The sequence below is a fragment of the Hevea brasiliensis genome, unplaced genomic scaffold (genome assembly GCF_030052815.1).
Source record: "Hevea brasiliensis isolate MT/VB/25A 57/8 unplaced genomic scaffold, ASM3005281v1 Scaf6, whole genome shotgun sequence".
NCBI lineage: Eukaryota > Viridiplantae > Streptophyta > Magnoliopsida > Malpighiales > Euphorbiaceae > Hevea > Hevea brasiliensis.
This window is the reverse complement of record NW_026615139.1, coordinates 97,439-122,215: the sequence shown is the minus strand read 5'-3', so window position 1 is coordinate 122,215 and position 24,777 is coordinate 97,439. Positions and strand designations below refer to the sequence as shown.

Below are 24,777 nucleotides of genomic sequence, written 5' to 3'. Positions count from 1 at the left end.
CCTGAGGAATAAGGCCAAGGGTGCTGGTGTGGCATAAACATTAAGTTTTTCAAGGAGGAAAATGTCTTCATTTCAAGGAGGAAGAAAAGTAGCTATTATAAAGGCCATGTAAGCAGTAAACTCAATATTAACTTGCTTCTTATTCTCATGCTCTTGCTGACTATGTAAATTTATGTTTAACTGATACGTTTTTTTGAGTTGAGGTGTGACATAGGGAAAAAAATAGTTTAGGTATTTGTTAAGCAAAAACACAATAGTTCAGGTGTTTATGGATGTATTTGGTGCATTATTTTTCCCATCAAAGTGTTGCACCTCAAATTTTGTGTTCAATAACTTTGACATCTTAAAATATAGCTCTGATACCATTTATTATAATCTGAAATAAAATGCTTTTTCTCCCTTTGATCTTCTTTTTGGATGGCCATTGGTGAGTATTTTCACCGCTTGTAACCCTCCCTTTTCTTTTTTGTTGTTTTTTTTAAAATTTTTTTAATAACTCCCAAATCTGTATCCGTTTGTAATATATTTGGGCATATCTTGTTAGATCTATCATTATTGATAGATTTTGAGTGAATAAATCCTCATATATGTCCTTTTCGTAGATCTTGAGTTTTGTAGTGTTTTATCTCCTCTAATAGAGTTATCTTGTTTGTTGTTATAGAGATATTTTTTTTTTGGGAGATGAGTGTTCTACAAGATTTATATCTTTCATTCAATGGTAGATTTAAATTTGGATATTATCTAATGGGGCTCAGAGAAAGACTATGGAGTGGAAGAGTGGAATGCATAGTCCGCCTATTGGCCAATCTACATGCTTTTATCAATACTATTGGATCTTTCAAGTTCTTTATATTATTTTTCGTATGAGTGGTTAGTCTTATTTATACAAAAATATAATATTTTGATTTGTACTTATATTTTGTACTATATTTCTAATTAATAAAATATTTTCTCTATTTCTATTTAAAAAAATTGAAGTAGAATCGAAATATTGAATAATCTAATCAAATCAAAATTGAAATTTCAACTATATTTAGTTTAGTTTTGATTCTTAGAGAAAACTGAAATTAAATTAGACCCACACTCCCAGCTTTCAGAATGAAAATTAATTCCATTCAAAATATTATATTTTTAACATGTTGATATATTTAGATTTGAGGGTTATACTATTTTACTTAAACGCTTTAGCATGTTTAATTGAATTTTAAATTTTAATGTTTTATAAATCACTTAATGATAAATACTAAATAAATTTATCTAAATTTTTTTATAATAATCAAGTTGAATTGCATTAATTTAAGTATTTTAATATTTCATCAAATCAAATTTGAGTTTGAAAATCTGATAGTTTTGACTCTTGTTATTTGCAAAAATTTGCAAGTGCATAGATCATATGAGTAGTATAGGAAGACATCATTCACATGAGAATTGTGTTAATTACCAAATTATGGTTGCTATTATCTAGGCCATCAAATAATGACTAAAGCAAATAAAAGAGCAATTAAAAGGTAAAGCAGATGCAAAAAGTACAAATTAGAGCAAATCTAATCTAAACAAAAACTAATTAATTAAAAGATAATTCCAAAGTTGGGATTTCACACTCATATTAATCAAATTTTAATCCAATCTATCTAACAATTAGATATTTATGACTCTGAAGGAGACTAATTCTTAAATCCTTTAAATTCCCTTTCAGGATATTAAAGATGTGTTTTAATTAAACCAATTCATGCTACTTTCATGGCTTTTGATTTAATTAAAACCCATTAAGTTTTTTTATTAATCTATAAAAACCCTCTCATATCCCTAGTCTATCTCTAGATATAAAGCTAATTCAAATCCTTGGTTTTCTATCATTTATCTTCACCTCTTATTTCATTAATTAATGATTGAAAACAAGTATAAAACCCATATCATTGAATAAAAACCAGACTATGCATTGATTAAATCAGAGTATTATAAATTTATAATACCCAACTCTGAAATCTAAGAAAATTACTCACTAATATTCATATTTACAAAGCAAAACTATGAAACAAAGCAAAGAAAATGTAAAAAAGATGAAGGAATAGAGGAACCCCAGAAGATTTGTAGCCTTGATGGTGAAGAATCTCAACTTGAACCTTTTAGATGCAAAGAAGATGAAGAAACACCCTGCTGCCGTCCTCTCTCCCTCTAAAAAAATCTAATTCTCTCTCTAATTTTATTCCCTCCTTACTACTTGTGGATAAAAATAAAAAGAGAAAAATATATATTGCCAAAAGGTGCTGCCCTAATAGGTTAAAATTGAGATACAAAAAAATTCTAAAGAAGAAATTCACTTGTAGTTTTTGCTGAGCTGGAGTGCCTTTTAATTTACATGACCCTGTGTATATGCATGTTTAAATCCCACGAGCTCGTGTATCTGCTTGGCTTGACTGGGCTTCAGTTGTGGAGTAGACTAAAGGAGAAATGTGAGGATGAAAATTGCAATTACACTATCACGCCTTACCCCTCTCCTAGACGTAGCATGCCTCCCGTAATATGTTTAATGGATGCCGAAATCGAATCCTTAGAACCCAGTGAACACATTACAAGGGATTGGGTACGATTTAAAATCACTTTAATTTAAAACATAGCAGGGTAAGAAACATTTTACTACAGAACTTTAGATTACAAAAAGATTATCAAAACAACTGTAAATCAGAAATTCATTATCACTTATTTTAATTTATTTTCAAAGTACTTTGCAACTATATATATATATATATTTTTAAATTAGATGCAGTACACCTTCTTAAGAAAATGATATAGTTCCCAAATATAAGTTTTCCTATAGAAAAGCTTTAAATCAGATAATTTAGAATTTTAAAACTGTTGTATTTCGGCTAAAACAGTTCAAATAATACTTAAATTAACACCTGTTAAAACCTGTGGCAGTCCATAACTCAACAGTCCCATGGGTATCAGAATTACATATTAATTTTCCTTAATCAATTAACTAATAAATCATTTCATAAAATTTATATTTATATACAGACAATAAAACTTTATCTTGTTCTGCTTAGATATTAAAACAAAATATCCTGTTGCAAATGGATAACATCATGTACACACAAAATCAAGGAACCAAGTCACCTACGTCAAGTTGGCTCTTAATCTTAGTGACAATAGGTACTGCTCCTACTCGCCTGTAATCTTTCCTTTCCTTTATCTGCATTAATTAGGAAAATAACTAACACTGAGTACAGATATATGCATTGGTGCACAACAAATATTAAACCATAAACAATTAAATCATCAAATAATAAGTCATGAAAACAATATTCAAAACAAGTCATGGAAATGGATATTCAAATATACTTACAAGGTGAATATAAAAGTATGGGTCACATATAGAAAACAGTTTCTCATATATCATTTACTCATATGGTATCATCTTTAAAACACATTTGCACATTTCAAATTTTATTCTTAATCTCACCAGCCTAATACAAGATTAATCTGCAAGGGCCATCTTCAAATCTCATCTCAGTTCTTACCTGAGGGAGGCCATATCATATCACTGTACACATGCCATCCATAACACCATATATATAAATGATCTGCAAGGGCCATCTTCAAATCTCATCTCACCTATTACATGAGGGAGACCATATCATATCAATGTGCACATACCATGGTATCCATATCACATCAATCCAAACACCAGTATGTCACCTCAACAAATAAGAGATGGGTAATAACCATGTCAAGCATTAGCTGTAAGATATGAAAACAATATCATAAATTCATTTCCTTTTGTATGAGTATGAAATCTCATTATAGTTCTATTTACTGCAAATATTCGCAACATATACTCTTCACACAAAACACAATATAAATCATAATTTCAATTACAACTCATCATAGCAAAAATGAAATTCAATCAATTGTTGTGGTTATATCATATTTTGGAGAACATAAAAAATATATCAATAAAGTCATTTTATCAACATAAACATATAGAAACATTTAATAGTTTAATACTAGTTGTGCACTAACCTGTTTATCTCTAATTTAGGTGGATTTGGTTCCTAAGTCAACACTTCCACCTTGCTCCTTTGGAACTGCTATCATATAGAAAAATTTAGGCAGTTTAGAATAAATTTCTTGATTATTCCTAATAAGAACACCCGACGAGTTAATTTTGCTATTTACTTAAGAATTTTCCTACCTGATAAACCATAGTAATTTTCTTTAACCAATTGGTCATACCTCCCACATTATGTCAAGTTCATTTAGGTCTTTTATCAAACACTCAGTGTGGAAGATTTACATGCCAAAAAGAACTAGCTTCCTTTGTTTTTCGGACCCCCGAAAAATAACTTGGTATTCTCTGTCAAAAGCACTTTAATCCTGTAATTCTCAATCAACCAACCAACATCGACACAATTCCAAATAAATTAATCAAAGTGGCTGCCAAATATGGCAATTTCACCATGTTTCAACAACTTCCTACATATTTTACATTATGGAAAATTTGTTTCAACACCAAATAAATTAATCTAATGCTAGAATTCATGTCTAGGTTGCTTAATTAGTTAAATTAACTAGTTAATTGGACCAAAAATAAAATTTTCCCAATTTCTCTAATGTTGGCCGAACCATATCACAAGGAACCCTAGGTAGATTTTGTTGATTCATGCAAAATTCTTATTGGTTTTGTGTTTAGAATGTTAACATCATGCTAAAAATCAAATTAAACCTAATTAAATCAAGTTACTTTCATGAGTTCCCAAATTTTCATCAACTTCCATAATCCAACATGTAACACCCTCACTTTAGCTAGTTCGTACATTTAACTGTTCCGATGACCAATGTCTGTCCGGACAGCTAGAATGACTGAAACTATATGTAGACTAGAGTGAGGAGTCATAAATAACTCAAATATTAATAAGAAAAATTTAGGAAAAATTTTAGAAATAAAATACAACCAAGTTAAGTGAGCCGGTGCCCTAGCGATGGTTAACCCAGTGGGAAGTTGCGGTCCTCGTAGCTAGGAGCCCTAAACCCGGGAGAAAATTCATAAAATAATTTTTCGGACTCCAGAGAAGAGTCATTGAGGTTTTGATGGCATTAGAATGCCAAGAAAATGCTTAGAAAAATTTTTAGATCGGTACAGACAATTTTAGTCCGTTAAGCAAAATGAAGGGCATTTTGGTCATTTCGCCTTCAGAGACGATTTTTGACCAACTTTTCTATTTAAGTAAATAAATTATATGACATAAAATATGAATAAATATTGCTAAAAATTTAATTAAAAATTAGTAGAAATGAAAGAAAAGAAAAATGAAAGAAAAGCTTAATAATTACATCATGCTTGAGTAAGCATGATGCAATTAAAAGCCCTCCACCAATCACCATTAGACAACTACTTAATAAACTAATAAAAAGGAGATAAATGAGACAAAAATTGATAAACAAATCTACATCTTCTCACCATGGGCAGCCAAACCAAAGAGAAAAGAGAGAGAGAGAAGAAAGAAACCACCATTGAAGCTCTTGTCAAAGCTTCAATTTCTACCTTCAATCACCATAAAACCCTATCTAGTCTTCACAAAAATTTATCCTTGCAACTAGAAAAAGCTTGGGGCAGCCATTAGAAGGAGAAAATTAGAAGATTTACAAGCTCAAGTAGGAGTTCTAAAGAGGTTAGTGCTACCTTCTTTCCTTTCTCTTCTTTAAACTTGAACTTGAGTAGGAAAATGGAAAGAAATTCAAGAGAAATTGAGAAATTATTCATGTCCAATTCAAGAGAAATTTTGGCCAGCTTATGAGTTAAGGAAGTTGATGAATTTGAATGAAATAAATTGTGATTATTGGAGTTGTTTAGTTTGTATATATGGTTAGAATGTTAGTTTTGCATGGTTGTATGAAATTGACATTTGAGAATTAGGGTTTGAGGCATGAAGTTAGGGTTTGTTCATGTGTTGTGGAATTGGAGTCCTAATGGTCAATTAGTGACCGTTTGGCTATGTTTGATGAGGAATTGAAGTGAATTATGGCTTTGGATTTGAGGTTGGTTATGCTGCCTCATAGGACCTGTAGGGCTGGATGTGAGTCCAGTAAGTTTGGGCAGCTATAACTTGAGTTTTGTAGGTTCAATTGGTACAAGACTAATTGAACATGAAACTAGACACATAATGGCACAACTTTGATGAAGAAACCTTACCCAGAAAACAAACTTAGGATGACCGAAAAATTGGCCAAAGTCGAGTAACCAATTCTGGACCTGGTAAAAGTGACCAAATGAATAATTCATTTGGCCATAACTCAGAGTAGGAATATCCAATTGACTTGAATTTTATATCAATAGAAAGCTTAGATAATTTAGAACAACTTTCATGAAGAATAGAACTCCAAATTTTGACCACAACTTAATGGAATTGTCCACCAAAGTCAAGACATCAAATCTGGTAGAATCAAATTTGCCCAGAAAATCTGGGTAAAGACTAATCCGGCCAGTTATGGTAAATTGACTATAACTTAAGCTACAAAACTCCAAATGGAGTGATTCAAAAATGAAATTAAAGAAGACACATAAAGGAACAACTTTGATGAAGAGAATTTTATCAAATTTTCACTGTAACAATGACCAATGAAATAGTAAACTTAAGGTATAAAATCTAAAAATTTTGAATAACATAAAATAAGCTTTGAAATGGTATTGGAAATCAATTCCAACAAAAATAAAATGCAAAATGTGATATTTTGGTGAACTTAGATTCAACAAATCTATTATGTATTAAAAAGTCAACTTTTGTGTAGGAATAGTTAAGTGAATAGTAACCTTAATGAAATGAATGCAAAGGACCAAAACTTAAATTGCTAATGATAGCTCACTTAAATGATATAAGGTTTGTTTAAATCATGTGATTAGTTTGATGAGATTTGTAGGTGTAACACCCCTATATTCGGTAGTGTGTTTTACTGTTCCGGTGACGGTGTCTGTCCGGACAGCTAGAATGCCTAGAACTACATTTAAAAGTTAGTGAGGAGACATAAAATAATGAAATACAAGAAAAGAAAATAAAAGAAAAACAAAGAAAAAATAATTGCAAAAAAATGTAACCAATTTAAACGAGCCGAGAACCATAGCGATGGGTGACCGCACCGGAAAGTTGCGGCGTGGACCGTTGACTAGCCCTCGAAAGCGGGGAACCCTGGAAAATATTTTTTAAGACCTAATTAAAGACTTATTGAAGTATAAATATCATTAGAAATATCAAAGAAAAATTAATTAATTAGTACAAAGAAAAATAAGAAATCGAGGAAACGACAAAACTCGGTGTTACCGAAAAATTGTTATTGCAACACGAACAGGGGTATTGTGGTCATTTGACATGCCGAGTTGTCTTTTGACCTAAATGTCCATTAAAAATAAATGATATTACACTTGGAAAATGTCATGAAAAATTAAAATAGTGGTACATAATCTAAATAGCAAAAGATAGGAGGAAAATGTGGAAAATTGGAAATTTTAACATTAAAATATACTTTTAATTCAATTAGTGCTCCACTAATACCACTAAAGTGGACCATTAAGCATCATTGTGGCAGAATATGCCTTCATCTTCCTCACTTTGCAAAACCAGCCGAAACCTTGGTGAAAGAAACCTCCATGGCCGAATTGCATGCAAGCTCCATTCTTCCATCTTCAAGCCATGATCCTTGCATTTTCCTTCACTAAACTTTGCCTACACATCTTGGGAAACATATAGGCAGCAAGAAAGTTAAGTTTTGGTGAGGTTTTGAAGAATTTCAAAAGTGGTAAGTATACATTTTTTATTCTTGTTTCATTAAACTTTGAATGGATGTTGTGGGTAGTTGATTTGTGAAAGAATTTTTGAAGTTTGATGAATTAGTGGAAACTTATATTTTGGCAGCCATGGAACTTCACTATGAACAGTTTATTCTTGCATGTAAATAGTGGTTTGAATGATGATTTAAATGTTTGGTTGTATTATAGTTGAATTCTATGAGTAAGGTTTGATTTGTAAGCTTGAAAATTGTAAATGGAAATTGATGGGTATGTGTAAACTTGTGGCAGCCTCATGAAGAAGATTGAAGTGTTTGAGTTCATGAAATATTGTTGAATTATGTTGTCATTGATGGCAACACGTGTATATAAATAATTGTTTGAATTTGGATATGGAAATGAGGTATGTTCATGTGGTTGAATTGTTGTAAATGGGACTTTAATTGTTGTAAATGGGACTTTGGAAAATTCTGTATTATAATGTGTATATTGAGTGTGGTTACAAGCTGCCAAAATGACCAAAAATGTGAAGTAAAATGTGTTAATGGTATGGTACAAACCAGAATTGGTATGAATGAAGTAACTTGGTAAGTGTTGAATGTGTCCTTTGGTATGTGATGAAGAGTGTGTAGCAGAGCAGTGTGTGTTTTAGCTTAGAACCTTAAGTGTGCGACTCCAATTGGTATGAGACCAATTGGAGGTGAAACTAGGCACAAAATGTGCCAACTTTCATGAAGGAAGCTTACCAAAATTCTACCTAGAAGGTGACTTGAAAAATGACCAAATCCGGATTAGTGCTTTGAAAGCTTGAAAATTGACCATTTGGGCAATAGTTAGTGTTTTGGCCATAACTCACTCAAAACAGGTCCAATTGACCTGAAATTTTTACCATGAACATTTGAGACATATATCTACAATTCTTATGAAGGCAACAAAGCCTAGAAATGGCCAGAACCAAGCCAAATAGCTTGCACAAGTTCAGGTCCAAAAACTGGCCGAACCAAAAGTGACCTAAAAATGATCTAAAGTTACCTTTTTGGTGCATTCTGTCCAGTATTGGTAAATTGACCATAACTTGGTCTACACAACTCAGAATGACCTGAAATTTTTCCCCGCATGCAATAAGACATAGACCTACAAGTTTGTAGTTTGGACTGAAGCTCGAAAACTGAGGGAACTAGGTCATCTGGCTAGGTCAAATTGTAATAAAATGCAATATACATGAAAATGATTTTAGTAACATATACCAACACTAAAGACTATTAAATGTGATATATTGGTAACATTAAACCTAATTCACCTAGAGTGCATCGAGGGTCAACATTTTAGGTTGACTAAGGAAAATAATAAAATTAAATAAATTAATTATTAAGCCTTATTGTTAGAGATAGTTTAAATGAGTACTGAAACACTTCAAATTATGTGTTTCAGTTAGCAAAGACTCAGGGAAGGGGAAGGAAACACTGAGTCATGGCCAAGAGGCTACACTTCAGAGGTTTGACCACTACAGTTACTTCTTTTGAATTTTCAATTGAAATGAATTGTGACAAATTGTCTATTATTGTTTAAATTGTGAAAAATTGTCTTAATGGTATTTGATGGATACTTATTGCTTGAAAAACATTGTAAATGGTTTGAAACCATAGCTATCATGTATATTTATTGAATTCCTCGCTAGCTTGTCTAGTGGGATGAATTGACTTTGAATTTCCTCTCTGGCTAAAGTGTTGAGGTGTGTGCCTGTTGAGGACGAATAGAATGAGTACTCATATTATTGCTAGCTAGCTATGTTATTCCTCATTAGCCATCGGTTCTTGGGATGAATTGGACTTTGGAACATGATTAAGCTGTGTGTATGATTTTGTTGATATTTATTGTGATATTATGAAATGGAGTTTAAATTCTTATTGACATTCACTGTCTTTTGAATTTAACTATGGTTTTAAGTATTTACTATTTATGTGACTTATGATTTATGATTTAAAGTTGCATTTTGTTAATGTTGTGCACCACTGAGACATTGGCTCAGCGATAGGTTTTCATTCTTTATCATGACAGATCAGAGCAGGCGATAGACTAGGCTGCTAGTGCTACATTGAGAGTTCATCGAGTATATTGAGTATACCATATTTTGCATTTTGTATTGTAATATATGTTCACTGTATGTATATATTGTTCTTGGTTTTGAGCTGTTGTAAATTAAAATTGTGCATTGAAGTTGTAAAATAATTTGTAAATTATTTTGACTTGTAAATATTGTGATATATTTCTTTTATCTCAGCTTTTGAAAACACTAGAAAATTATTGTGGATTTGAGTTGACAAATGTTGAGAAACTTATTATGTTAATTGGATATTGGAGTTTGGGGATTGAACAAAATATTGGAAGTGCTTTTTATAGGTTTTTGAAGAATTGTTTTATTCAAAATACAGATGGCACTCTGCCAAAATTTTTGCAGAAATTGTTAATACTTCAAATGGGTTATTTGGTTTCACTTCAGTTAAAAAAATTTTTTAACACCTGTAAATAGTGCTCACCACTGTAAAAAGAAGTAAGAAAAAGTTTAAAATCCCTTGTAGTATATTTAATGGGTTATTAGTAGACGAAGTTGGTAATTCGTTAGGTATACTACGGGATCATGTTATGCCTTACGGAGGGGTAGGGTGCTCATCACAAATAGAACTTAGGAGAAATAGTTGATATAATTTGAAATGTGAATTTTAAATTACTATAAATGAGATATTAAAGGTATAAATGATGTGTAAATAATATTTGGGGACTTTCCCTTTTTATTGAATAAAAATGAAAATTTGCTTGAACCTATGTACATGTGAATTGGTGTGATAGATTAAAGATGAAATTGTAAATGAACTATACAAATAAAATTTATGAACATATGCATTAGATAAAAATGAATTTGGACAATGTATTCCCACTATAAAATAAAATAAAACTTATTGACACTTAATGGTACATGAGTGAAATTAAGAGTAATCATAAATACTTAGTAAGCAAAAACATTTCTTGAATTTCAAATGATAAATTATATAAATAGCGTAATGAATAAATGAACCATATTAATGTATGAATGAGACATGAGTTCTCATTATTGTTGAAGGAAAAAATATTTTGAGTACAATGGTACATGAGGACCATTGTTTTGAATTGTGATCATTATGGACAACATAATGAATATATAAATTATGATGAATGCATAAATTATGTAAATATTAGACTTAGAGATTTATGTTTCTATTATGAAAAAGATTAAAATGCTAGAAATTATAATTAGAACCTATAATGAAATAATGAAACTTATGAACATTTAATGGTACTATGTGCCCATGTATTGCCTAGACACGTGTGTTAGATTGGATAGATTGGCATGCCAATAGGGTATTGTTTTAGCAGTACTGCGTAAGGCTTTATGCCTGTATTCAAGGCTTTATGCACGCACTCATGGCTTTATACCCGCACTCATGGCTTTTATGTCTGATTATGTGTTATCATGGCTTTTTAGCCATACTGACTGCATACGTGGTTGACGCTCCGCGTCCCTGAAGGAGCGGAAGCATGAAAAATATAAGTTTATATCATTGAATTCAAAAATTTTCACTTAGGGTCACATGCATCATGCAAGATTTATTTTTATCTATTTGATTTCAATGATAAACAACATATTAAAACTCTTTTAATATGTTTTTGGATCTGTATTTGCTATTTAAGATTTTAGAATTAATCAGATTAATTTTAGAACCCTAGATTAGATCTAGAACAAGTGCACTAACCTGTTTGATGCATTGCAGTGTGTTTGGCACCTTTGGGATGCACCTAGGACACCAGATGTTGTCCCTCTAGCTTATCCACACCAAGATCACCAATGGCAGCCACTTGAACAGCTTCTAAAGCTTTTCCAATCAATTAGAAAATTAGGTTTTACCTTTTGAGAGATTACAGATGTAAACAGAACACTAGAAATGATTTCTAGTATTTTTAATTCAAGATATTGCTGGTAAATCTCTTTGAATTGATGAGAGATGAAGAAAATGAAAGGGAGAGGTGTTTTGGGGCAGCACCAATGAAACAAATAGCAGCTAGGTATTTTTCTTTTCATCCTTTCCCTTATATAGCTAGGTTACCACTTAAAACCCTTGCCACATGTCACCTTCTGATTGGCTCTAGGTTTAATTGACCCAATCACATTGTGCCAAGTGTTAAACCTATATTTAACTTGACTTTAATCATCTTACATGATTAAAAGACATATGGCAAGCTTATGTGTAGTGCCATGTGTCACCATCTCATGGTGCCACATGTCACTCTGTGAAATGACCAAAATACCCCTGTGTCTTAATTTTGAGTTCTCAACCCAAAATAATTATTTCTCTTCTTCTAATCAATTTATATCAAATATAAATTAATTAATTAATCTCTATTAATTAATTTCTCATTAATTAAATTCATATTTAAACACTTTAAATTTAAATTTAACTTATACTATACATCTAATAACCTAGATTTGGTTTCAAGTCATGCTAGGGACTTTGCAATCCAATTGCAAACCAAACCTATTTAATTAATCAATTAAACTCTTTAATTAATTAATTAATTAAATCATATTTAATTTAGTGATTACTTGTGTATGTGTGTGGCTTACTAGGCTTATCACTAATTGGCAATGAGACATGATATCAACTCTTAATATCATCAGAACTCTTTCTTACTATAAAAGATTTCTCTAAATCATTTTATGCACCTCATAGACCATGGTTAACACCTAGCATAGCATGCCATGGCTACCCAATTATTAATAAGGTTTATCTTAAATGAACCTATAATCATATGTTACCATGTACTAGAATCTCTTTATTACAAAATCCCAATCCAAGCTGGAGTCATGGCTTATGTTAAACCCCATTTGCTATGAATATTATGTTCTCTTTTAATTCTAGTTCTTCATTAAAAAGATTTTCTCATCAGAAACTCTTTTCTGATTAAATCTATCTGTCCTGGCCAGGAACTTGAAACATCAAGAATAATTAAATGAACATATGATTTTATCCCTATTTACTTAGAGGAACAAATTCCATCTTGATCAACACCTACCTCCATATATAACTAGTAGGAGCCAACACATGCCCATATACCCATACACAGTACAAGTATGAAAGCGGTATCAAACTCAAACCACCTATATACAAGATAACTATGCTATCTCAGGTCTCAAGATTATATGCACTGATATGATTTATGATAATGCATTGACAAGAGTAAACTCCATGTGCTTATCATAAATATCACTAGTTCAGCCTACTTATCATGTATAAGTACCTATCATATTTGTTATATGGCATGAGACTCACCATTCCAGCTTATTTACATCTCATATAAATAACTTGGGAACAAACATGATTACAATCTTTCTGGATAAGTCATGTCCTTATTGTGAAGTATCCTCGATTGTGAACCTATTTATGATACTTTATGCTAGAAATACTGTCACTTATATTCTTAACAACTTAAGAATAATATTTCTAACAAAATATCAATGGACGTTTTCTATTACACATAAATATATTATGTAAACGGAAAAGTGAAAATGCCTTTTATTAATAAAATATATACAAGATACATACTAAATGATATGCTCTAGGGCATACTACTAACAATCTCCCACTAATACTATAGTCATTCATTACAATACCTTAGACCCGTCTTCTCAAGATGTTTGTGTAACTGAGCTTGTGATAAAGGCTTAGTGAATGGATCAGCTGGATTTTCAGCTGATGCTATTTTTCTGCATGGCTACATCACCTTGCCTAACTATTTCTCTGATAATATGGTAGTGCCTTTCTATGTGTTTGGATTTCTGGTGAGACCGGGGTTCCTTATATCCAAACAACTTCTTTTACAGCATCTGATGCAGCAATATACTCAGCCTCTGTAGTGGAATCTGCAGTCGTACTCTGTTTGGAACTCTTCTAACTAACTGCATTCCTTTACAAAAAGAACACAAAACTAGAGATAGACTTTCTATCATCGATATCTGATTTGAAATCAGAATTAGTATAACCGTCCAATTGCAAGTCTCCACCTCCATATATCAAGAATAAATCCTTAGTTCTTCTCAATTACTTAAGGATATTCTTGACAACTATCCAGTGTTCCAAACCTGGATTGGATTGATACCTGTTAGTCAAACTAATAGCATATACGATATCCAGCCTAATACACAACATTGCATACATCAAACTTCCAATAGCCGAAGCATATAGAATCCTGGCCATTTTATCTCTTTCTTCAGGTGTCTTTGGAGACATCTCTTTAGAAAGGTGGATACCATGTGTCACTGGTAACATTCCTCTCTTGGAATCAAGCATGTTAAACCTCTTTAACACCTTTTCCAAGTATAGACTTTGGGATAAACCAATTATTCTGTTTGCTCTATCTCTATAAATGGGAATCCCAAGAATATAGGTTGCCTCTCTTAAGTCTTTCATAGAGAATGTATTTGACAACCATACCTTTACAGTTGTCAACATACCTGTGTCATTACCCATCAACAGTATGTCATCCACATATAAGACAAGGAAAGTGATAGCACTGTCACTAACCTTCTTATATACACATGGCTCATCCTCATTTTTTATAAAACCAAATGACTTAATAGCTTCATCAAAACGGATGTTCCAACTCCTCGAAGCTTGTTTCAACCCATAAATGGATCGCTTTAGCTTGCATACCTTGGAACCATCTTGGGATTCAAAACCCCTCGGTTGTTCCATGAAAATGTTTTCTTCAATGTATCCATTGAGAAAAGCTGTTTTGACATCCATCTGCCAAATCTCATAATTATAGTATGCAGCTATTGCTAATAGAATCCTAATTGATTTAAGCATGGCAACAAGTGAGAAAGTCTCCTCATAGTCGATTCCTTACCTTTAGCGAAACCCTTTCGCTACTAGCCTTGCCTTATAGGTCTCTACCTTTCCATCAAAACTAATTTTCTTCTTGAAAACCCATTTGTTCCCTATAGGTACAATACCTTCAGGTGGGTCAACAAGATCCCAAACTTGATTCTTATACATGGAATCAATATGGGATTTCATAGCATCAATCCATTTTAAAGAGTCTATATCTAATATAGCTTCTTCATAGGTAAGTAGATCTTCTCCATGATCTACTTCTTCATGAGTAGACAACTCTTGTTCTTCTTCATGAAGGAAACCATTTCTCACCAGTGGGTGAGATACCCTGGTTGTTCTACGAGGAATAGCTGCAGATGTTTCATCAATGGGTGTAGGTTGACTAGATGGATCTATATCCATCTGATCTGTTGGTTGGTCAGAATTCTCCAATTCTAACTTTATTTTCCTTCCTTTGCCTCATTCTTGAACAAACTGTTGTTCAAGAAATGTGGCATCTCTACTTATCACAACCTTCTGTGATGTAGGTAAATAAAAATAGTATCCAAAACTATCTTTTAGATATCTAACAAATCGACCCTTTTCTGATCTGGTTTCCAATTTATCAGTGTTCAGCTTTTTGATATAAGCTGGACAACCCCAAATTTTAACATGCTTAAGACTTGGTTTTCTTCCATGCCATATCTCATAAGGTGTGTAAGAAACTGATTTTGATGGAATTTTATTCAGAATATACAAAGCTGATTCTAATGCAAATCCCTAAAAAGATATTGGCATATCAGTATAGATCATCATACTACGTACCATATCCAATAGGGTACGATTTCTCCTTTCAGATACACCATTCAGTTGTGGTGTTCCTGGAGGAGTTAGCTGGGAAACAATGTCGTGCTCTCTCAAGTATTCATCAAATTCAGTTCTCAAATATTCACCTCCACGATCTGATCGAAGAGCATTAATACTCTTTCCCGTTTGATTTTCTACTTCAGATTTAAATTGTTTGAACTTTTCAAAGGATTCATGTTTGTATTTCATCAAATAGAAATACCCAAACCTTGATTTATCATCAGTAAAGGTAATAAAGTAATGAAAACCGCCTCTAACCATTTCCTTAAATGGACCACATACATTACTATGTATTAGCTCCAAAATATTTTCAGCCCTTAGCTCTTATCCAACAAAGGGTGATCTAGTCATTTTTCCCTGAAGGCAAGATTCACAAGTTGGAGTATGCTCAGAGCCCAATGAGGAAAGAATCTCCATTTTCTCCAGTTTTGCAATCCTATCTTCTGTAACATGACATAACCTTAAGTGCCAAATAAATTTTGAACTTGATTTGATTTTCACCATGGCATTGCATTCATTTAGATCACTTGTCATTATTATCCAAATAATAAAGACCATCATTCATATAACCCGAATCAACATATTTATTTCCAAAATAAATATTGTAAACATCATCTGTGAACTGAAATTCATTACCATTTCTAGTCAAACTAGATATAGAAATGATGTTCTTAAAAGCATTAGATACATATAAAATATTATCCAAACACAAAACATGTCCAAACATGTAAAAAGATTTAGATCCTATGGCTAAAGCTTTAACAGTTGAGCTATTGCCAATCTGGACTCTAACATCTTGAGAACGCAAGCTGCTACTATTTGATAGTTCTTGCATATCATAAGAAATGTGAGAACTGGCACCAGTATCTAAAACCCAAGCTGTAGATGAACTGTGAGTATCATTAGAATCTAAATAACAAGATATGGACATACCTTCCGAAGGTCTATCCTTCTTGTCCTTCAGAGAAGCAAGATACTCTGGGCAGTTCCTTTTCCAGTGCCCATCCTTCTGGCAGTGGAAACACTTTCCTTTGCCTCCATCAGCTTTAGTCTTCCCTTTCTGTTTAGCTGTTTTCTTGGAAGGACCAGCCATCTGAGGTTTCTTTTTCTTATTGCCCTTCTTCTTATTGGACTTTCCAGCAGAAGAAGATGCAATCAAAGCTACCTCTTTTCCTTTATTGCCCGACATTTTCTTTTGGATAATAACCAGCATGTTGAGTAAACCAGCCAAGGTGCATTCCTGTTTAGTCATATGGAAATTTGTTACAAAATTCCCAAAAGACTCAGGAAGGGACTGAAGGATCAAATCCGTTTATAGTTGGAAATCCATGTTGAAGTCAAGATGTTCTAATTGCTCAATCAGCCGAATCATCTTGTGGACATGATCCCCAACATTCTGTCCCTCAGAAATCCTCATATGGAATAGTTGTCAAGATATCTCATACCTAGCATTCCTGCTGTGCTCACCATACAACTCTTGTAGGTGAAGGAGGATCTCACTCGTACTCTGCATGTTCTCATGCTGCTTTTGTAACTCATTACTCATGGAAGCAAGCATGTAACACTTAGCTCTCATATCATGCTCCTTCCACTTGTCCAAAGTTTCATGTTCCTCTTGGGTGGCCTCTGAAGGTAAGAGACCAGAAACATTTAAGTCTAGAACATATCCTATATATTTAAGGTTCAGGACAAGTTTCAAATTTCTTAGCCAATCAGACAGATTAGGTCCTGTCAACCTATTGCGATCAAGTATTCGTGCAAGGATATTGGATGGTGGTGGTTGTTCTGTGCTCATTATTATCAGAAAGTTAACTGCAGAAAATAACTAGATTAATTAGTAAATGTATCATGTAATTAACCAAAATGATTATGGTCTTTTAATCAAATTAGTCCTCCCACTAACTTAGCGAATCCTACACTTTCAAAGTAGAAAATGGAAATCCTAGTTGGATGGATTTCTACTGGGTGATTGAATTCTTATAATTCTATTGATCATCCTCAAGTACATCCATTATTGGAATTACAATAAACTATAAGTGAGCAACTCCTTACCCATCATATCTCATATGAGGTTCAATCCTTTACCTAGCCCCTAATGCTAAAATCTCAGGTACATCTATTATTGACTTATCTTGCATTAGTTAAGCTGATCCCATTGAGTTAGTAATTATGCAAATAATTTTAATGTCCTCAGGTACATCCAATATTGGCCACCAAACCATTTACATATTTACAACATCTCATGCTTAACAATTATTCTTAACAAAATCTCTTAAATTAATTGTATCTTATGTAAGTATTTAAAATTTCTTAAAATAATTGCCTCAATAGAGGGCCCATGTTATAATTACTTTGATTATAGCATATCCAACTTAATCATTTGTTTGAAAGATTTTATGGTCGTCCTAATTACTATTAAGGTCTCACTTTGCACATTATCCATTTAGCATGCATATATCATATACTTGTATACATTCCCATACATTTCATGCATTCGTGGATAAATAGTAAATATGGTATGATCATGGACTTTCTAAGGGATTCAATTCTGAGCCACCAAGAATTGAATCAGGGCATTACTAGGTGCATTTCATTCATTCATTTTATAAAAGTTGCGGAAGGAGTACATAATCAACACTTGATCTTGAATTCCTCCCACTGGTCCCACTAATGCTCTTGACCTCCTTGATCTTCTTGCAATCCAATTACATAGTAATCCTTAGCATATCAAGGCGAATTTACAAGAACTAAATAAATGAAATTACAACCCAAAATTATTACAACCTTAATAATACATGCCCAAAATAAATTAAAATAAATAAATTAATTTACAATCCCAAAGAAACATAAAAGAAATAAATCCAATCAAATTGGTCTTTTATAGTTCATGATCATCCATCATGCATATCACTATTTAACAATTACATAAAAATATACATACTTAAATTAAATTGAATATCTCATATTCAACTTAAAAATCCAGATTTGAATATGATTCAAACAACTTTAAAAATTCAAATTTGAATCACATTCAAACAACTTTTAAAATTCAGATTTGAATCACATTCAAACAATTTTTAAAATTCTGATTTGAATCAAAATTTAATTGTGTGATTAAAACTCTAATTAAACAATTTAATTAGACATAGGATGAGCTTTTAGATCATACAAAAATTGCAAATTAAAAAGTCAAACCTTGCGCACACCATTGGAGGCCACAAAGTGTGCGCACCAATGGTGTTGGTCACCAAGCCTCCACCTTTCATTGCAACTAGCAATGGATCTATCATCTCATGATCATACCACACAATTAAATCATATAATCAAAAATCTAAATGGCAAATATAGTGGCTCTGATACCAATTGAAGGAGCGGAAGCATGAAAAACACAAGTTTATATCATTGAATTCAAAAATTTTCACCTAGGGTCACATGCATCATACAAGATTTATTTTTATCTATTTGATTTCAATGATAAATAACATATTAAAACTCTTTTAATATGTTTTTGGATCTGTATTTTCTATTTAAGATTTTAGAATTAATCAGATTAATTTTAAAACCCTAGATTAGATCAAGAACAAGTGCACTAACCTGTTTGATGCACTGCAGTGTGTTTGGCATCTTTGGGATGCGCCTAGGACACCAGATGTTATCCCTCTAACTTGTCCACACCAAGATCACTAATGGCAGTCACTTGAACAGCTTCTAAAGCTTTTCTAATCAATTAGAAAATTAGGTTTTGCCTTTTGAGAGATTACAGATGTAAACAGGACATTAGAAATGATTTTTAGTATTTTTAATTCAAGAGATTATTGGGAAATCTCTTTGAATTGATGAGAGATGAAGAAGATGAAAGGGAGAGGTGTTTTGGGGCAGCACCAATGAAACAAATAGCAGTTAGGTATTTTTCTTTTCATCCTTTCCCTTATATAGCTAGGTTACCACTTAAAACCCTTGCCACATGTCACCTTCTGATTGGTTCTAAGTTTAATTGACCCAATCACATTATGCTAAGTGTTAAACCTATATTTAATCTTGACTTTAATTGTCTTACATGATTAAAAGACATATGGCAAGCTTATGTGTAGTGCATGTGTCACCATCTCATGGTGCCACATGTCACCCTGTGAAATGACCAAAATGCCCCTGTGTCTTCATTTTAAGTTCTCAACCCAAAATAATTATTTCTCTTCTTCTAATCAATTTATATCAAATATAAATTAATTAATTAATCTCTATTAATTAATTTCTTATTAATTAAATTCATATTTAAACACTTTAAATATAAATTTAACTTATACTATACATCCAATAACCTAGATTTGGTTTCAAGTTATGCTAGGGACTTTGCAATCTAATTGCAAACCAAACCTATTTAATTAATCAATTAAACTCTTTAATTAATTAATTAAATCATATTTAATTTGGTGATTACTTGTGTATGTGTGTGACTTACTATGCTCATCACTAATTGGCAATGAGACATGATATCAACTCTTAATATCATCAGAACACCTTCTTACCATAAAAGATTTCTCTAAATCATTTTGTGCACCTCATAGACCATGGTTAACACCTAGCATAGCATGCCTTGGCCACCCAATTAGTAATAAAGTTTACCTTAAATGAACCTATAATCATATGTTACCATGCACTAGAATCTCTCTATTATAAAATCCCAATCCAAGCTGGAGTCATGGCTTATGTCAAACCCCATTTGCTATAAATATTATGTTCTCTTTTAATTCTAGTTCTTGATTAAAATGATTTTCTCATCAGAAACTCTTTTCTGATTAAATCTATCTGTCTTGGCCAGGAACTTGAAACATCAAAAACAATTAAATGAACATAGGATTTTATCCCTATTTACTTAGAGGAACATATTCTATCTTGATCAACACCTACCTCCATATATAACTAGTAGGAACCAACACATGCCCATATACCCATACACAGTACAAGTATGAAAGCAATATCAAACTCAAACCACCTATATACAAGATAACTGTGCTATCTCAGGTCTAAAGATTATATGCACTGATATGATTTATGACAATGTATTGACAAGAGTAAACTCCATGTGCTTGTCATAAATGTCACTGGTTCAGCCTACTTATCATATATAAGTGCCTATCATGTTTGTTATATGGCATGAGACTCACCATTCCATCTTATTTACATCTCATATAAATAGCTTGGTAACAAACATGATTACAATCTTTCTGGATAAGTCATGTGCTTATTGTGAAGTATCCTCGATTGTGAACCTATTTATGATACTTTGTGCTAGAAATACTGTCACTCATATTCTTAACAACTTAAGAATAATATTTCTAACAAAATATCAATGGACCTTTTCTATTACACATAAATATATTATGTAAATGAAAAGTGAAAATGTCTTTTATTAATAAAATATATGCAAGATACATACTAAATGATATACTCTAGGGCATACTACTAATAGTCCCATGGTATGACAGCCCGAGGCACTGCAGTGTCCAGTGCCAACGACCCGTTATCCAATTTAGTCAGCTTATCATAGGTTACCTGAGCAGTGTAAATTATTGAAATTATTTAAGCATATTAGAAAATAAAAAACATTAGAAAGTATTAAATAAAATGTGAAAAAGAGATTAGCAATAGAAACATAACAAAATTACAATTTACAGAATCGTAGAGAGATCTCAAATACAATACTACTAAAATAAAATGTATATTAAATATTATTACTGTAAGGCTATAAACTCAGTATTTCTAAAAAGGAACAAATTAGCATATAAGATAGTTAATACTAGAAATGTCATTTTAAATCAAATTGATACTTGAATATTTAGAATGCTTGATTCTTTCTTTATTTGTATACATTATTTCTTGTTATGTTATTGCACCACTAAGCTGAAATGCTTAGCGCGATGGATTTGTATCCTTCGCGCAGGTACTGAAGGCAAAACCTAGTGGATATTAGATTGGGATTTTGAAGTCCAGATCTGCAGAAGTGTCAGAAGGGTTCAAGGTTGTCACCTCCTCAGCAATGCATGTAGATAGGGCCCATATAAGTCATTTGATGTATTTTGTATATTATAAATATTTTGTATGTTGTAATGTAATCTAAGAATTGTAAACTAAGAATTTGTAAGTAATAGTTATGTGATGTAAATTAATAAATTGATTAGTTCATATGTAATTAATTTGTATATCATATAAATTGTAAATTTATTCAATTAGTTGTAAATCATATAAATTAATAAAAATATAGGAATTTTGATATGTGAATGGAGTATGAATGAAAGTGGATGAAAATGAATGTGAGAATTGAAATATATGGATGATATTGAAATACGAGATGATTATGAGATTTTATTTTGAAAATATTATTGAATTCCAAGCAGGTGAATAATAAAATACGCCATTGTAAAATAAAATAGAAGAAACTCCGCTGCTTCTCCATAGAAAAATAATTGATATTAAAAGATAATAACTTGAAAATAATTAAAGGAATAAAGTAAGATAAGATAGGGTGCTCCGGCACCGAATGTAGTACACCTCGCTCGGCTACATTGTAGACGGGTAAGGGGTGTTACACAACCCACATGAACCCTAACTTTCCTTTCTCTCAAATCATGAAATAAACTAAAGAAAAGTAGAAATAAATTGCTTAGAAGTGATTGGGAAGCAAAATACCTTGATTTGGGGTAAAATTCAAGTTGAAAAATGGTGGTTCTCCTTCCTTCCTTTTCTTCCCTTATTCGGCCACCTCCTCCTAGAGCATATCATTTAGTATGTATCTTGTACATATTTTATTAATAAAAGGAATTTCCACTTTTCCGTTTACATAATATATTTATGTGTAATAGAAAAGGTCCATTGATATTTTGTTAGAAATATTATTCTTAAGTTGTTAAGAATATGAGTGACAATATTTCTAGCACAAAGTATCATAAATAGGTTCACAATCAATGATACTTCATAATAAGGACATGACTTATCCAGAAAGATTGTATTCATGTTTGTTCCCAAGTTATTTATATGAGATATAAATAAGATGGAATGGTGAGTCTCATGCCATATAACAAACATGATAGGCACTTATAAATGATAAGTAGGCCGAACCAGTGACACTTATGACAAGCACATAGAGTTTATTCTTGTCAATGTTTTGTCATAAATCATATCAGTGCATATAATCTTTAGACTGAGATAGCACTTATCTTGTATATAGGTAGTTTGAGTTTGATCTCGCTTTCATACTTGTACTGTGTATGGGTATATGGGCATGTGTTGGCTCCTACTAGTTATATATGGAGGTAGGTGTTGATCAAGATGGAATCTGTTCCTCTAAGTAAATAGAGATAAAATCCTATGTTCATTTAATTGTTCTTGATGTTTCAAGTTCTGGCCAGACAGATAGATTTATTCAAAAAGAGTTTCGATGAGAAAATCTTTTAATCAAGAACTGGAATTAAAAGAGAACATAATATTCATAGCAAATGGAGTTTGACATAAACCATGACTCCGGCTTGAGTTGGGATTTTATGTGAGAGAGATTCTAGTGCATGGTAACATATGATTATAGGTTCATTTAAGGTAAACCTTATTACTAATTGGGTGGCTATGGCATGCTATGCTAGGTGTTAACCATGGTCTATGAGGTTCATAAAATGATTTAGAGAAATAATTTATCGTAAGAAAGAGATCTGATGATATTAAGAGATGATATCATGTCTCATTGCCACTTAGTGATGAGCAGAGTAAGTCACACACATACACACGTTATCACCTAATTAAATATGATTTAATTAATTAATTAAAGAGTTTAAATTGATTAATTAAATAGGTTTGGTTTGCAATTAGATTGCAAAGTCCCTAGCATGACTTGAAACCAAATCTAGATTATTGGATGTATAATATAAGTTAAATTTATATTTAAAGTGTTTAAATATGAATTTAATTAATGAGAAATTAATTAATAGAGATTAATTAATTAATTTATATTTGATATAAATTAATTAGAAGAAGAAAATAATTATTTTGGGTTAAGAACTCAAAATTAAGACACAGGGGCATTTTGGCCATTTTGCAGTGTAACACGTGGCACCATGAGATGGTGACACATGGCATAACACATAAGCTTGCCAAATGTTTTTTAATCATGTAAGATGATTAAAATCAAGATTAAATATAGGTTTGACACTTGGCACAATGTGATTGGGTCACTTAAACCTAGAGCTAATCAAAGGGTGACATGTGGCAAGGGTTTAATGTGTTAACCTAGCTATTTAAGTGTTGTTATGAGAAAATAAAACACAACCAGCAGCCACACTCCTTTGTCACGCCACTTTGAGGGTTTTTATCTCTTCTTCTTCATCTCTTATCAATTCAAAGAGATTAGCCATCAATCTCTTGAATTAAGAACACTAGGAATTGTTTCTAGTGTCCTGTTTACATCTCTAATCTCTTAAAAGGCAGAACTTGAATTTCTAATTAATAGAAAAGGCTTTAGAAGCTGTTCAAGGGCTGCCATAGGTTTTCTTGGTGTGGACAAGCTAGAGGGACAACATCCGTGTCACGAAGACGAATCTCAAAGGCAGACATTCTTTGTGCATCAAGAGGTTAGTGTAATCGTTCTTGATTTAATCTAGGGTTCTAAAATTAATCTGATTAATTTTAAAATCTTAAATGGCAAATACAGATCCAAAAATATATTAAAAGAGTTTTAATATGTTGTTTATCATTGAAATCAAATAGATAAAAATAAATCTTACATGATGCATGTGACCCTAGGTGAAAATTTTTGAATTCAATGGTATAAACTTGTGTTTTTCACGCTTCCGTTCCTTCACCTCTCTCTCTCCTTTCTTTTTATTTTCTGCATCCTAATATGAATTTTGAGATGTTTTATGGCTGCCATAGTCATGTGCAAGTCACATGATAAGTGTTAGTTTCATCTTTGCCCTTAATCTTCTTTAAAATTACCATATATGCTATTTTCCAATTCTAATGCATTTTATTTGTTTCTTTTTGGTTTTTTAACTTATTAATTCTTTATTATACCTTATTTAAGTCTTAATTAAGAGTCTTACAAGGTCCTACATGAATTGGAATAGCAAACAGATCTAAAACATCGATTTTTAGCTACTTCCCAAGAGAGTCATTCATCGCTGGGATTTAAGCACATTTAACTGTCTTCTAATCCATTTCTTTTGATTTCTTTCACCCTTA

At 32.0% G+C, this 24,777-nt stretch overlaps 1 pseudogene; it reads right to left on the bottom strand.

Moving 5' to 3' along the window:
- The window catches only part of LOC131177583 (actin-related protein 8-like), a 61,915-nt pseudogene that overhangs the window by 1,135 nt on the left and 36,003 nt on the right, over positions 1-24,777 (bottom strand).